This window comes from Oncorhynchus masou, chromosome 18 (genome assembly GCF_036934945.1).
Source record: "Oncorhynchus masou masou isolate Uvic2021 chromosome 18, UVic_Omas_1.1, whole genome shotgun sequence".
NCBI classification, from domain to species: Eukaryota; Metazoa; Chordata; class Actinopteri; order Salmoniformes; family Salmonidae; genus Oncorhynchus; species Oncorhynchus masou.
Genome location: NC_088229.1, coordinates 54,867,531 through 54,883,926, shown reverse-complemented (window position 1 = coordinate 54,883,926; position 16,396 = coordinate 54,867,531). Strand labels below are relative to the sequence as shown.

General features: G+C 44.2%; 8 non-coding genes across 8 annotated transcripts; 4 read left to right on the top strand and 4 right to left on the bottom strand.

The window, feature by feature from the left end:
• Positions 1–425: 425 nt before the first annotated feature.
• trnak-uuu (transfer RNA lysine (anticodon UUU)) lies at positions 426–498 on the bottom strand. Its single transcript has one exon. It is a non-coding gene; the product is annotated as a tRNA-Lys (tRNA).
• Positions 499–663: 165 nt separating this feature from the next.
• Positions 664–735, top strand: trnaw-cca (transfer RNA tryptophan (anticodon CCA)). The gene has a single exon. It is a non-coding gene; the product is annotated as a tRNA-Trp (tRNA).
• Positions 736–1,626: 891 nt separating this feature from the next.
• trnak-uuu (transfer RNA lysine (anticodon UUU)) lies at positions 1,627–1,699 on the bottom strand. Its single transcript has one exon. It is a non-coding gene; the product is annotated as a tRNA-Lys (tRNA).
• Positions 1,700–1,864: 165 nt separating this feature from the next.
• On the top strand, positions 1,865–1,936 carry trnaw-cca (transfer RNA tryptophan (anticodon CCA)). Its single transcript has one exon. It is a non-coding gene; the product is annotated as a tRNA-Trp (tRNA).
• Positions 1,937–2,827: 891 nt separating this feature from the next.
• On the bottom strand, positions 2,828–2,900 carry trnak-uuu (transfer RNA lysine (anticodon UUU)). Its single transcript has one exon. It is a non-coding gene; the product is annotated as a tRNA-Lys (tRNA).
• Positions 2,901–3,065: 165 nt separating this feature from the next.
• On the top strand, positions 3,066–3,137 carry trnaw-cca (transfer RNA tryptophan (anticodon CCA)). Its single transcript has one exon. It is a non-coding gene; the product is annotated as a tRNA-Trp (tRNA).
• An 891-nt stretch (positions 3,138–4,028) lies between these two features.
• On the bottom strand, positions 4,029–4,101 carry trnak-uuu (transfer RNA lysine (anticodon UUU)). Its single transcript has one exon. It is a non-coding gene; the product is annotated as a tRNA-Lys (tRNA).
• A 165-nt stretch (positions 4,102–4,266) lies between these two features.
• trnaw-cca (transfer RNA tryptophan (anticodon CCA)) lies at positions 4,267–4,338 on the top strand. Its single transcript has one exon. It is a non-coding gene; the product is annotated as a tRNA-Trp (tRNA).
• The last annotated feature ends 12,058 nt before the right edge of the window (positions 4,339–16,396 follow it).

Genomic DNA, 16,396 nt, shown 5'->3' with positions numbered 1-16,396 from the left:
GGTTCGGACCCAGATTGCAGTTCCTATGGCTTCCACTAGATGTTAACAGTCTTTTGACATTGTTTCAGGCCTCTTTTCTGAAAAATTAAGAAGAACGAGACCTTTCTGTCAGTGCTTAGGAGGTATGCAGTGCTGGTTTGCGAGCGTGACCGAGTGCGCACCCTTCGTTGTTTTTCCTTTCTATTGAATACGCTATTGTCCGGTTGAAATATTATCGATTATTAAGACAATCGACAACCTGAGGATTCATTTTAACATGGTTTGACATGTTTCGACAAACTCTATCGGTACTATGAGGATGTCTTCAGACTAAGCTGTTTCGGCTCTAAAGGTGCTTTGTCCACAGGTCGGACATGTCATGGAAAGTCAAGGAAAATGCAAGTTCAGAAAGACAGCGAAGTGAAGAAATGTGAACATTAAAGCATCGCCCGAACAGGGACTTGAACCCTGGACCCTCAGATTAAAAGTCTGATGCTCTACCGACTGAGCTATCCGGGCTCTGCTTTTGCTTATTTTCATACACCTATCCTGCCGGGCAGAGGCACGTGCTGACGAGGAGGCATTTTCAGATGGTACAGTTCCCCAGAGAACCAGGTCTTCATTCCAAATGATACAGTCAACGAAATCTGAACTAGGCATACCCTCTAAAAAAACACTGTACAAGACCTCGTGGCGCAAAGGTAGCGCGTCTGACTCCAGATCAGAAGGTTGCGTGTTCAAATCACGTCGTGGTCAGAGATTTTATGTGTGCAGTCTCTGACTTCTTTCCACAGCGAAGTCAATGAATCAGCACAAGAACCGATGTGGCTTTACAGAAACCACTGAAGCAATGCTGCTTCAGATGACAATTGTCTCTCACAGAAGCATGGCACACTGCAAATTCCTAAATCAGATGATGCTGTGTGATTGACAGACTTAAATCAGTCTTCAAACATGGAGTTGAACTCCTTTTGGCTTGGAGGCAGTATTTCGGCATATGGATGAGAAGCGTGCCCTCTTACTCAGGCACAGAAGCTCGGATATGCATATACTTGGTAGATGTGGATATAAAACACTCTAAAGTTACCAAAACTGTGAAAATCCTGTCTGTGAGTATAACAGAACAGATAGGGCAGGCGAAAACCTGAGGAAAATCAATCCAGGAAGTGGGATTTTTTTGATGTGGGTAGTTTTCAATTGAATGCCTATTGAGTGTCTAATGGGTTCGGACCCAGATTGCAGTTCCTATGGCTTCCACTAGATGTTAACAGTCTTTTGACATTGTTTCAGGCCTCTTTTCTGAAAAATTAAGAAGAACGAGACCTTTCTGTCAGTGCTTAGGAGGTATGCAGTGCTGGTTTGCGAGCGTGACCGAGTGCGCACCCTTCGTTGTTTTTCCTTTCTATTGAATACGCTATTGTCCGGTTGAAATATTATCGATTATTAAGACAATCGACAACCTGAGGATTCATTTTAACATGGTTTGACATGTTTCGACAAACTCTATCGGTACTATGAGGATGTCTTCAGACTAAGCTGTTTCGGCTCTAAAGGTGCTTTGTCCACAGGTCGGACATGTCATGGAAAGTCAAGGAAAATGCAAGTTCAGAAAGACAGCGAAGTGAAGAAATGTGAACATTAAAGCATCGCCCGAACAGGGACTTGAACCCTGGACCCTCAGATTAAAAGTCTGATGCTCTACCGACTGAGCTATCCGGGCTCTGCTTTTGCTTATTTTCATACACCTATCCTGCCGGGCAGAGGCACGTGCTGACGAGGAGGCATTTTCAGATGGTACAGTTCCCCAGAGAACCAGGTCTTCATTCCAAATGATACAGTCAACGAAATCTGAACTAGGCATACCCTCTAAAAAAACACTGTACAAGACCTCGTGGCGCAAAGGTAGCGCGTCTGACTCCAGATCAGAAGGTTGCGTGTTCAAATCACGTCGTGGTCAGAGATTTTATGTGTGCAGTCTCTGACTTCTTTCCACAGCGAAGTCAATGAATCAGCACAAGAACCGATGTGGCTTTACAGAAACCACTGAAGCAATGCTGCTTCAGATGACAATTGTCTCTCACAGAAGCATGGCACACTGCAAATTCCTAAATCAGATGATGCTGTGTGATTGACAGACTTAAATCAGTCTTCAAACAGTGAGTTGAACTCCTTTTGGCTTGGAGGCAGTATTTCGGCATATGGATGAGAAGCGTGCCCTCTTACTCAGGCACAGAAGCTCGGATATGCATATACTTGGTAGATGTGGATATAAAACACTCTAAAGTTACCAAAACTGTGAAAATCCTGTCTGTGAGTATAACAGAACAGATAGGGCAGGCGAAAACCTGAGGAAAATCAATCCAGGAAGTGGGATTTTTTTGATGTGGGTAGTTTTCAATTGAATGCCTATTGAGTGTCTAATGGGTTCGGACCCAGATTGCAGTTCCTATGGCTTCCACTAGATGTTAACAGTCTTTTGACATTGTTTCAGGCCTCTTTTCTGAAAAATTAAGAAGAACGAGACCTTTCTGTCAGTGCTTAGGAGGTATGCAGTGCTGGTTTGCGAGCGTGACCGAGTGCGCACCCTTCGTTGTTTTTCCTTTCTATTGAATACGCTATTGTCCGGTTGAAATATTATCGATTATTAAGACAATCGACAACCTGAGGATTCATTTTAACATGGTTTGACATGTTTCGACAAACTCTATCGGTACTATGAGGATGTCTTCAGACTAAGCTGTTTCGGCTCTAAAGGTGCTTTGTCCACAGGTCGGACATGTCATGGAAAGTCAAGGAAAATGCAAGTTCAGAAAGACAGCGAAGTGAAGAAATGTGAACATTAAAGCATCGCCCGAACAGGGACTTGAACCCTGGACCCTCAGATTAAAAGTCTGATGCTCTACCGACTGAGCTATCCGGGCTCTGCTTTTGCTTATTTTCATACACCTATCCTGCCGGGCAGAGGCACGTGCTGACGAGGAGGCATTTTCAGATGGTACAGTTCCCCAGAGAACCAGGTCTTCATTCCAAATGATACAGTCAACGAAATCTGAACTAGGCATACCCTCTAAAAAAACACTGTACAAGACCTCGTGGCGCAAAGGTAGCGCGTCTGACTCCAGATCAGAAGGTTGCGTGTTCAAATCACGTCGTGGTCAGTGATTTTATGTGTGCAGTCTCTGACTTCTTTCCACAGCGAAGTCAATGAATCAGCACAAGAACCGATGTGGCTTTACAGAAACCACTGAAGCAATGCTGCTTCAGATGACAATTGTCTCTCACAGAAGCATGGCACACTGCAAATTCCTAAATCAGATGATGCTGTGTGATTGACAGACTTAAATCAGTCTTCAAACAGTGAGTTGAACTCCTTTTGGCTTGGAGGCAGTATTTCGGCATATGGATGAGAAGCGTGCCCTCTTACTCAGGCACAGAAGCTCGGATATGCATATACTTGGTAGATGTGGATATAAAACACTCTAAAGTTACCAAAACTGTGAAAATCCTGTCTGTGAGTATAACAGAACAGATAGGGCAGGCGAAAACCTGAGGAAAATCAATCCAGGAAGTGGGATTTTTTTGATGTGGGTAGTTTTCAATTGAATGCCTATTGAGTGTCTAATGGGTTCGGACCCAGATTGCAGTTCCTATGGCTTCCACTAGATGTTAACAGTCTTTTGACATTGTTTCAGGCCTCTTTTCTGAAAAATTAAGAAGAACGAGACCTTTCTGTCAGTGCTTAGGAGGTATGCAGTGCTGGTTTGCGAGCGTGACCGAGTGCGCACCCTTCGTTGTTTTTCCTTTCTATTGAATACGCTATTGTCCGGTTGAAATATTATCGATTATTAAGACAATCGACAACCTGAGGATTCATTTTAACATGGTTTGACATGTTTCGACAAACTCTATCGGTACTATGAGGATGTCTTCAGACTAAGCTGTTTCGGCTCTAAAGGTGCTTTGTCCACAGGTCGGACATGTCATGGAAAGTCAAGGAAAATGCAAGTTCAGAAAGACAGCGAAGTGAAGAAATGTGAACATTAAAGCATCGCCCGAACAGGGACTTGAACCCTGGACCCTCAGATTAAAAGTCTGATGCTCTACCGACTGAGCTATCCGGGCTCTGCTTTTGCTTATTTTCATACACCTATCCTGCCGGGCAGAGGCACGTGCTGACGAGGAGGCATTTTCAGATGGTACAGTTCCCCAGAGAACCAGGTCTTCATTCCAAATGATACAGTCAACGAAATCTGAACTAGGCATACCCTCTAAAAAAACACTGTACAAGACCTCGTGGCGCAAAGGTAGCGCGTCTGACTCCAGATCAGAAGGTTGCGTGTTCAAATCACGTCGTGGTCAGAGATTTTATGTGTGCAGTCTCTGACTTCTTTCCACAGCGAAGTCAATGAATCAGCACAAGAACCGATGTGGCTTTACAGAAACCACTGAAGCAATGCTGCTTCAGATGACAATTGTCTCTCACAGAAGCATGGCACACTGCAAATTCCTAAATCAGATGATGCTGTGTGATTGACAGACTTAAATCAGTCTTCAAACAGTGAGTTGAACTCCTTTTGGCTTGGAGGCAGTATTTCGGCATATGGATGAGAAGCGTGCCCTCTTACTCAGGCACAGAAGCTCGGATATGCATATACTTGGTAGATGTGGATATAAAACACTCTAAAGTTACCAAAACTGTGAAAATCCTGTCTGTGAGTATAACAGAACAGATAGGGCAGGCGAAAACCTGAGGAAAATCAATCCAGGAAGTGGGATTTTTTTTTGATGTGGGTAGTTTTCAATTGAATGCCTATTGAGTGTCTAATGGGTTCGGACCCTTCAAAATATGCTTTTGAACCATAGAAATTGACTAATTTGTGTAAGAGTATGCAAAGCTAGCATAGCATTTTGAGTAGCATTTAGCACGCAACATTTTCACAAAAACCAGATAACCAAATAAATAAAATCATTTACCTTTGAAGAGCTTCTGATGTTTTCAATGAGGAGACTCTCAGTTACATACCAAATGCGCATTTTTCCTGAAAGCGTCTGTGTAGGAGAAATTTTCAGATTTCTACATTCCGTCTGAGAACCAGGTCTTCACCAAAATTCAGTCACCTACAACGTAAAACTTTTCCGGATTAACTACATAATATCGACCAAAACATGGCAAACGTTGTTTGGAATCAATCCTCAAGGTGTTTTTTCACATATCTATTCATTTATATGCAGTTCGTGGAAGCTTGCTTTCCTCTCTGTATCCCATGGAAAAATACTGGCAGCTGTCTTTGCGCACCAATTTCGGTGCAGGACACCGGGCGGACACCTGGTAAATGTGGTCTCTTATGGTCAATCTTCCAATGATCTGCCTACAATCAGACAATGCTGCAGACACCTTGGGGAAACGACAGAAAGGGCAGGCTCATTCCTCTGGAGGCATTCACAGCCATATAAGGAGACAATGGAAAACAGAGCCTCAAAAATCCTGCTCATTTCCTGGATGCCGTCTCATCTTGGTTTTGCCTGAAGCTCACGTTCTAGGGCACGCACAGAAAATATCTTGGTAGTTCTGGACACGTCAGAGTGTTTTCTTTCGAAAGCTATCAATTATATGCATAGTCGAGCATCTTTTTGTGACAAAATATCTTGTTTAAAACGGGAACGTTTTTCATCCAAAAATGAAATAGCGCCCCCAGAGCATCAACAGGTTAATGAAGATGAAACACGAACAATACAAAACAACAAACGAGGAAATCCGAAACAGCCCTATCTGGTGCAACAAACACAGAGACAGGAACAATCACACACAAACACACAGTGAAACCCAGGCTACCTAAATATGGTTCCCAATCAGAGACAATGACTAACACCTGCCTCTGATTGAGAACCATATCAGGCCAGACATAGCAATAGACATACAAGACATCCAACATAGAATGACCACTCAGATCACACCCCGACCAACCAAAACATAGAAACATAAACTATGGTCAGGGTGTGACAGATATGTGCATTAACTACTGCAACAAGCCTCATTGTCTACATTTAAATCTACACCAAGAAGTCACTTGTAGTAAAAGGATTGTTGAATTTGCCAATGAACAAAAGCCAGCATAATCCCGACGCCAAAGCTTTCGGTAGACACTTGGTGCAAACGTTCCAATGCTGTTCCAACGCATGGTGAAAATAAACCATCTTTATCTTGTCAGTACAGTAAGAGAAAAACTATTAAAACATAATAAATGTACAATTTTTGGGGCTAGTGGAGTTGAACCAGAAAGACACAAACCAATTGAAGAAAAATAGGCACAAAACCAGATACGTGACTCTCCAGTATTGCTTCTGGAGCACAGTAAGAAGCACGTGTGTCACACCCTGACCATAGTTTGCTTTGTATGTTTCTATGTTTTGTTTGGTCAGGGTGTGATCTGAGTGGGCATTCTATGTTACATGTCTAGTTTGTCTATTTCTATGTTTGGCCTGATATGGTTCTCAATCAGAGGCAGGTGTTAGTCATTGTCTCTGTTTGGGAACCATATTTAGGTAGCCTGTTTGGTGTTGGGTTTTGTGGGTGATTGTTCCTTGTTCCTGTGTTAGTTTGCACCAGTTTAGGCTGTTTCGGTTTTCACGTTATGTTTATTGTTTTTGTATTGATCTTGTTTCATCTTCATTAAAGATGTATCTAAATCACCACGCCGCATTTTGGTCCAACTCTCCTTCAAGTCAAGAAAACCGTTACAGAATCACCACAAACGTTCCCGTTTTAAACAAGATATTTTGTCACAAAAAGATGCTCGACTATGCATATAATTGATAGCTTTCGAAAGAAAACACTCTGACGTGTCCAGAACTACCAAGATATTTTCTGTGCGTGCCCTAGAACGTGAGCTTCAGGCAAAACCAAGATGAGACGGCATCCAGGAAATGAGCAGGATTTTTGAGGCTCTGTTTTCCATTGTCTCCTTATATGGCTGTGAATGCGAGAGGAATGAGCCTGCCCTTTCTGTCGTTTCCCCAATGTGTCTACAGCATTGTGACGTATTTGTAGGCAGATCATTGGAAGATTGACCATAAGAGACCACATTTACCAGGTGTCCGCCCGGTGTCCTGCGCCGAGATTGGTGCGCAAAAGACAGCTGCCAGGATTTTTCCATGGGATACAGAGAGGAAAGCAAGCTTCCACGAACTGCATATTAATGAAGAGATATGTGAAAAAACACCTTGAGGATTGATTCCAAACAACGTTTGCCATGTTTCGGTCGATATTATGTAGTTAATCCGGAAAAAGTTTTACGTTGTAGGTGACTGAATTTTCGGTTCGTTTCGGTAGCCAGACGCAATGTAGAAAACGGAACGATTTCTCCTACACACAGACGCTTTCAGGAAAAACTGCGCATTTGGTATGTAACTGAGAGTCTCCTCATTGAAAACATCAGAAGCTCTTCAAAGGTAAATGATTTTATTTATTTGGTTATCTGGTTTTTGTGAAAATGTTGCGTAAATGCTACTCAAAATGCTATGCTAGCTTTGCATACTCTTACACAAATTAGTCAATTTCTATGGTTCAAAAGCATATTTTGAAATTCTGAGATGACAGTGTTGTTAAGAAAAGGCTAAGCTTGAGAGCAGACGCATTATTTTCATTTTATTTGCGATTTTCAGAAATCGTTAACGTTGCGTTATGCTAATGAGCCTGAGGCTTTAGTCACGATCCCGGATCCGGGATGGGGAGTTCCAAGAGGTTAAAGATGTATCTAACTATTCACGCTGCATTTTGGTCCAATCCTTGTTCCACCTCTTCGTCAGAGGAGGAGTTAGAAGAAACTCGTTACAGAATCACCCACCACAACAGGACCAAGCGGCGTGGTGACAAGCAGCGGCCGCAGGAGCAGCGATCACAGGACTTCTGGACTTGGGAGGAGATATTGGACGGAAAAGTACCCTGGGCACAGCCTGGAGAATATCGCCGTCCCAAGGAAGAACTGGAGGCGACAAAAGCGGAGAGGCGCTGGTTTGAAGAGGCAGCACGACGACGCGGTTGGAAGCCCGAGAGTCAGCCCCAAAAATTTCTTGGGGGGAGGCTCACAGGAAGTATGGCTACGCCAGGTAGGAGACCTGCGCAAACTTCCTGTGCTTACCGGGGGGCTAGAGAGATCGGGCAGGCACCGTGTTATGCTGTGGTGCGCACGGTGTCTCCAGTGCGGGTGCATAGCCCGGTGCGTTCTATTCCAGCTCCGCGTATCGGCCGGGCTAGATTGAGCGTCGAGCCAAATGCCATGAAGCCGGCTCTACCCATCTGGTCCCCAGTTACGTCTCCTTGGGCCGGCTTACATGGCACCAGCCTTACGCTCGGTGTCCCCGGTTCGCCTGCATAGCACAGCGCGGGCTATTCCACCTTGCCGCACTGGCAGAGCGACCGGGAGTATTCAACCAGGTAAGGTTGGGCAGGCTCGGTGCTCAAGAGCTCCAGTGCGCCTGCACGGTCCGGTCTATCCAGTACCACCTCCACACCCCAGCCCTCCGGTGGCAGCTCCCCGCACCAAGCTTCCTGTGCGTGTCCTCGGCCCAGTACCACCAGTGCCAGCACCACGCATCAGACTTACTGTGCGCCTCGCCCCTCCAGCGCTGCCGGAGCCTTCCTCCTCTACTGCGCTGCTGGAGTCTCCCGCCTGTTCAGCGCAGCCAGAGCCTTCCTCCTCTCCTGCGCTGTTGGAGTCTCCCGCCTGTTTAGCGCAGCCAGAGCTGCCAGTCTGCATGGAGCAGCCAGAGCTGTCAGTCTGCATAGAGCAGCCAGAGGTGTCAGTCTGCATGGAGCAGCCAGAGATGTCAGTCTGCATGGAGCAGCCAGTCTGCAAGGAGCTGCCAATTCTGCAAGGAGCTGCCAATTCTGCAAGGAGCTGCCAGTCTGCAAGGAGCTGCCAGTCTACAGGGAGCTGCCAGAGCTGCTAGTCTGCATGGAGCAGCCAGAGCTTCCAGTCTGCAAGAAGCCGCCAGAGCTGCCAATCTGCATGGAGCAGCCAGAGCCGCCAGTCAGCATGAAGCAGCCAGAGCTGTCAGTCAGCATGGAGCAGCCAGAGCCGTCAGTCTGCCAGGATCCACCAGTCAGCCAGACTCTTCCAGATCTGCCAGTCAGCCAGACTCTTCTGGATCTGCCAGTCAGCCAGACTCTTCCGGATCTGCCAGCCAGCCAGACTCTTCCGGATCTGCCAGTCAGCCAGTCTCTTCCAGATCTGCCAGTCAACCAGACTCTTCCAGATCGGCCGGTCAGCCGGACACTTCCAGATCCGCCAGTCAACCAGACTCTTCCAGATTCGTCAGTCAGCCAGGATCTGCCAGAACTGCCAGCCAGCCGGGATCTGCTGGATTCAACGTCCTGGCTGAGCTTCCTCTCGGTACTGGGCTTCCTCTCAGTGCTGGGCTTCCTCTCAGCCCCGAGCTTCTCCTCAGTGCTGAGCTTCCCCTCAGTGCTGAGCTTCCCCTCAGTGCTGAGCTGCCCCTGTCCCGAGCTGTCCCTCTGTCCCGAGCTGCTCCTCAGTCCCGAGCTGCCCCTCTGTCCCGAGCTGCCCCTCTGTCCCGAGCTGCCCCTCTGTCCCGAGCTGCCCCTCTGTCCCGTGTTATTTAGTAGGGTTGCCGTGGCTAGGAGGTCACGGAAGCGGACAAGGTGGGGGAGGACTACGGTGAAGTGGGGGCCACGTCCAGCACCGGAGCTGCCACCGCGGACAGATGCCCACCCAGACCCTCCCGATAGGTTCAGGTTTTGCGGCGGGAGTCCGCACCTTGGGGGGGGGGGGATACTGTCACACCCTGACCATAGTTTATTTGTATGTTTCTATGTTTTGGTTGGTCAGGGTGTGATCTGAGTGGGCATTCTATGTCGGATGTCTTGTTTGTCGATTTCTATGTCTGGCCTGATATGGTTCTCAATCAGAGGCAGGTGTTAGTCATTGTCTCTGATTGGGAACCATATTTAGGTAGCCTGGGTTTCACTGTGTGTTTGTGGGTGATTGTTCCTGTCTCTGTGTTTGTTGCACCAGATAGGGCTGTTTCGGTTTTCCACGTTTGTTGTTTTGTATTGTTCGTGTTTCATCTTCATTAAAGATGTTTCTTACTAACCACGCTGCATTTTGGTCCGATCCTTGTTCCACCTCTTCGTCAGAGGAGGAGTTAGAAGAAACTCGTTACAATATCACTATATGATTTGGTTTTTCAGGTCCATTACAAATGTCAATGGACCCACACAGAACTTATGAAAATTAAGTAAAAGCATATTTCTAATTCTAACATTTGTATAAAAAAGGTAATCAAAATGTAGAGACTGATTGATTGATTACGTAAGTATTCAACCTCCTGAGTCAATACATGTTAAAATCACCCTTGGCAGCGATTACAGCTAAGAGTCTTTCTGGGTAAGTCTCTAAATGCTTTGCACACCAGGATTTCATGTTAGGCTTCACGCTCTGTCAAGTTGGTTGTTGATCATTGCTACAAAGCCACTTATGTCTTGCCATAGAATTTCAAGCCAATTTAACGTTTTTGGGATAGGGGGCAGCATTCGGAATTTTGGATGAAAAGCGTGCCCAAAGTAAACTGCCTGCTACTCAGGCCCAGAAGCAAGGATATGCATATAATTGGTAGGTTTGGATAGAAAACACTCAGTTTCCACAACTGTTAAAATAATATCTGTGAGCATAACAGAACTAAAATGGCAGGCGAAAATCTGAGGAAAATCCATCCGGTAAGTGCTACTATTTTGAAATGGGTGTTTTTCCATTGAAAGCCTATCCACAATTTAAAGGGATATGACCCAGATTCCATTCACTATGGCTTCCACTAGCTGTGAACAGTCTTTCGACATTGTTTCAGAACTTTATTCTGAAAAATGAGGGAGAATGAGCAGTTTCAATGAGAGGCCAATGGAAACTCTCCAACCTGTTTGGTGCGCTTTCCCGAGAGCGTGCCTTAATTGTTTTTCTTTTATATTGACGACGCTATTGTCTGGTTGAAATATGATCGATTATTTAGGCTAAAAACAACCTGAGGATTGATTATAAACATCGTTTGACATGTTTCTACGAACTTTACGGATACTATTTGGAATTTTCGTCTGCCTCTTGTGCCTGCATTTGAGCCATTGAATTACTGAACAAAACGCGCCAACAAAATGGAGTTCTTTGGATAAAAAGAGGGACTTTATTGAACAAAATGAACATTTATTGTGTAACTGGGAGTCTTGTGAGTGCAACCATATGAAGATCATCAAATGTAAGTGATTAATTTTATTGCTATTTCAGACTTTTGTGATTAATCTACTCGGCTGCTAACTGTTTGCAATGTTTTGTGTGCTGAGGGCTGTCATCAGATAATTGCATGGTTTGCTTTCCCCTTAATGCCTTTTTTAAATCTGACACGGCGGCTGGATTAACAACAAGTTAATTAAGCAGCACTGATTTGGTCGTTTTTGTGCATGATTGATACTGTGAAGCCGCGTTGGTACTTGTGCTGATTCATTGACTTCACTGTGTAAAGAAGGCAGAGATTGCACACGTAAAAACCCAAACCACAACTTGTTCAAATCACGACCACGACATGAATTGTCACACAACCTTCTGATCTGGAGTCATAGGCGCTGCCTTTGCGCCACAAGGTCTTGTACGATGTGAATTTTGGAGGGGATGCCTAGTTCAGATTTCATTGAGTGTATCATTTGGAATGAAGGCCTGGTTCTCTGGGGAAATGTACCATCTGACAATGCCCCCTCATCAGCACATGCCTCTGCCCGGCAGGTTAGGTGTATTAATATAAGTAAAAGCAGAGCTCAGTTAGCTCAGTTGGTAGAGCATGCAACTTTTAATCTGTGGGTCCAGGGTTCAAGTCCCTGTTTGGGTGATGCTTCAATGTTCACCTTTCTTCACTACGCTGTCTATCTGAACTTGTATTTTCCATGACATGTTCGACCTGTGGACAGAACACTCCCAGAGCCAAAACAGCTTATTCTGAAGACATCCTCATTGTACCGGTGAAGTTTGTCAAACGATGTTTATAATTAATCCTCAGGTAGTCAGTTGTCTTAATAATCTATAATATTTCAACCGACCAATAGCGTATTCAATAGAAAGGAAAAACAACGAAGGGTGCGCACTCGGTCACGCTCGCAAACCACCACTGCATGCTTCCTCAGTCAAATGACAGAAAGGTTTTGTTTTTCTTCATTTTTCAGAAAACAAGCCTGAAACAATGGCTAAAGACTGTTGACATCTGGGGAAATGAACCATCTGACAATGCCTCCTCATCAGCACGTTCCACTGCCCGGCAGGTAAGGTGTATGAAAATAAGCAAAAACAAAGCCCGGATAGCTCAATTGGTAGAGCATCAGACTTTTATGGGTGAGGCATATCTTTATACAATACATCCCTCTCTCCGGATTACAGTCAGAAACTCTCACCTTCACTATACTCCACCTCCTTCCATACTGGGTGAGTGGATTCATATAGCCGTCTCTCTACGTATGAGCTATGACCTGTGTCCACGACCAACATGGGGACCTGCACCGATATATACCATAATGGCTCAGAGTCCTAGACTGCCATGTAGTTAGAGATCCCATTTGGTCTACATAAAACTCCATTGAGACATCCTTCCCTACCTCAACTCTAACTTCCTGTCTACCCAGATCTACGGATCTCTTATGCTTGTTTGGAACAAAATCCTCATCGTCTAAATCATGGGTCAAATTACCACTCTCCGCATTCTCAGGTGGGACGTGGTGTATCAGGAATATGGCTCTCACGATAAGACAGCTCAGACCATACAGCACTCCGGTGAAGCCCCACCCTTTTCTGGAAAACATATCAGCAGCCAGAGGCCAGACCATACTTCCAATTCTATGAACAAGCACAGGGATGGAATGACGGGGTCAGGGAGTCTTCTTCAGAGAGATGGCCCCCAGATCCTATTGATTCCAGTTCTCTCTCTAACACTGTGATTTTTCGACAGTGTCAGTGTGTCTTACCATTTTGCAATGTGTGATATGAATCCAGGTAGTTATTTCAGCTATTCTCACAGCCAAGGCTGTCACCAGGAGTACTTGGTATAGTCCCTCCCACCGTGGCTGCCTGTCTATTCTCCTCAGGGACTGGATTGAGTGAATCACCTTGTCCTGTAATTCACATGTAGAGCATAAAATCTTGGACATACAGGTTTGGTTAACCAACAGTCCTCTATTTGTTCTATCTAATCATGTCCGCCAAGTAAGTTGGGAACACTATATAAAAAAATCCCATCCCATCCTAGCTTTAATAAATGGATTTGCCCCTGTATCAATATATATCTACTTTAAGAATGACCTGTGCTGTTTTCTATGGGCCTGGACGTATATGGGCTTGTCTATGTAAACCGTAATCGTTCTCTCCTTTTTTATTTCACATGCCCTAGTCAAAGCAACTATTTCGGCCTTTTGTGCCGAATACTTTCCGGGCAACGCTTCCGCAGATAACACCTTATTTCCAGAAACCAACTAAGCTTTCATTCCCCGTTTTGTCTCCCCACAGTAACTGATCTACTCCCCTTCTAAACCTTCTCCTATCTGCTCTCAAACCTTCAAGGTCTCAGCAGCACAACTGTGGATTGTTTAAAAAAACATGTCCATGGTGGCAATTTCTAAATCCTCACATAGGTTAATTAGGTCATCTCGATCCTATCAATAATCCTGAATCACCACAGATCTCATATATCCCTGTCCACTTTACACTATTTAAATAAAAATCATCTACTGACAAAATGAAACCAAAACGAACACTACCCATATCACATGCTGTCTGTACTAATGAAATCCCTCCTTCAGGAGTCTATTGTATTTTATCTAACAATAACATGGGTTAACCTTTAAATCAGTCACATCAATAATTTAATATATGTTGCATAGTGTGGGATACATTATCTACAGCAATTTACCATCACTAAGAACCGCAACTTATTTATTTTCAAAAATAATCTTAATGCTTATAAACTCAATATTTTTCTATCTCAATGTATTTTCCTGCTCTGTTTGTATAAAATAATTGCTGTCCCTAGTGAACTGCTTATCTCTCCACCTCTTCTAGCTCGGCTGCTCGCCCCCACCCTACTAAGTTCTGTTTAATGGGACGGCTTATCTCGGGACGCATTCCACTGAGGAAAGCAAATTTTAATTGTTGACTATCCCCGGCAGTGGAGGGGCCTTGAGTCCCTCCACTGCCGGGGATTCTTCTAAACAAATATTCTCCCGGAGCGATATATATATATATATATATATAACATACTACTACTGGTCAAAAGATAAAATGACAGTTTCAAATAACATGACCAGATCACAGTTATTACTCTGGAACCCTCCACCAAGAGAACTTTTTTTTTTTTTTACCTTTATTTAACTAGGCAAGTCAGTTAAGAACAAATTCTTATTTTCAATGACAGCCTAGGAACAGTGGGTTAACTGCCTGTTCAGGGGCAGAACAACAGATTTGTACCTTGTTAGCTCGGGGGTTTGAGCTTGCAACCTTCTGGTTGCTTGTCCAACGCTCTAACCACTAGGCTACACTGCCGCCCTGGCAGACTCAAGAAAGTCTGCCCTTAGCCCAAGGCTATGCCATTTCTTTCTTTTCGTTGGTTCAAATTACAACTATGTCAAGGAACTATAAACTCGTAAATAATTATCTGTTACTCAATTTACCTTAAAATCAGTATCACAAATGACTACAAATTCATTATCCAAATGGCCCCCCATGAGGCTGTCCTAGTTCGGTTAAATATTTTCTGACTTTCCCTAGGGCAGCTAGCCCCATCCTTTTCTCCTCCTGCTCTACTCCTCCCTCGGCTCCAGGAGGTTCCCCATATGGGAGTGGTGGGGGTGGGACGGGAAGCCCTGGCTGCCGTCGTCTCACCACCATGATTTCATCATCGGGATTCTCTCTCCACGCCTGATCAATCAGGGTTGGGTACAATTTAGGCTTATTATAGACCTCCAGAGGAGCCGTGGGAGTTATGGTTCCTCTTTCCCCTGCATCCTGTCACCTGTTCATCCTACCTCCTAGTCCCTGGCTACTTACATCTTCCCTCTTTTTTTACTTCCTTTTTCTTTTCTTTTTCTGCTCTCCTCCTCGCTTCGGCTAACCATACCCTCGCTGTGTCTAGCCTCTCTGCCTGCTGCTTATCTGTCTTGTCTCCACATGTCTTACGTATTCGCCGTATCATCAGTTCCAACTTTTCTACGTCCAAACTCCCTTCAAATTCCCGGAACCTCCATTGAGGATTTACTACTCATGTTTAGTAAAACCTTGTGGTTTCTATGCTTATTCTCTAGGTGTATCTATTTCTATGATCTGTGTGTGCTTTTTACCATTGTCCAAGTACTATAGGAGCTCTCATGAACCTATGTTGAGAAATACCCCTTTAATCTTTCCTAGAATTTTACAATAATTAACTGTATGTATCCTGATACATTTAGATCATACACTTTCTACAACTATAAGTTCTCCTTATGACTTTTGACTGATAGATATATTTATCTTCTTCTTCTATGTGTGTGTAAAACTCTGATCTCTTATTTCACTACTCCCTATGTGAATGCTCACACCACTCGATGTGTATTTTGCTATCTCTTAACCTCTGTGTTTTTTTGAATGTGTTTTTTTTCCTTTCTTGAAACTTTATAGAGGTGTCGATCGGACATTAGGCCTCACCCGTATACAACTATAAGCTATTTTCCAGGGGTCGTAAATCCCTAGTCAGCAGCCTATTTTTCTGTTGTTGCTTGTTCTTTTGACCTTAATATCTTGTATCTCACTCCGCTATATTAGGTTTCTCTTCTCTCTTCTTTAGTTTATACAGGTAGTGCAGTGTCCACAGATAGTCTTAGTGTCGCTAGTACCTCGCGTCATTTACGGACCTTTTAATACAGTGGGGCAAAAAAGTATTTAGTCAGCCACCAATTGTGCATGTTCTCCCACTTAAATGTAATTTTCATCATAGGTACACTTCAACTATGACAGACAAAATGAGGAAAAAAAATCCAGAAAGGATTATTAATGAATTTATTTGCAAATTATGGTGGATTTACACACATGTATTATAATAATCTATTGATTCAAATTAATTTCATACAATCACATGGTATCAGACCTATGGTTTCAGGACTGTAACATTCTAAACATTTATTAAAACACATTTCCTTATCAGCTATTCATCATAAACATTCTTGCTGATGACAGGCATACCTATAACATGATGCAGCCACCAACATGCTTTTTTTTGTGTATTTCAGGAAATGGCTTCCTGGATTCCCATAAGCAGCTGATTGGTCGGCCCCATTGATGATTGGAGCTGGTTGTTACTCAGAGAAAGCTTCTTGGTATGTCCTGTGTTGTTCAGAGAGCTTCTTGGT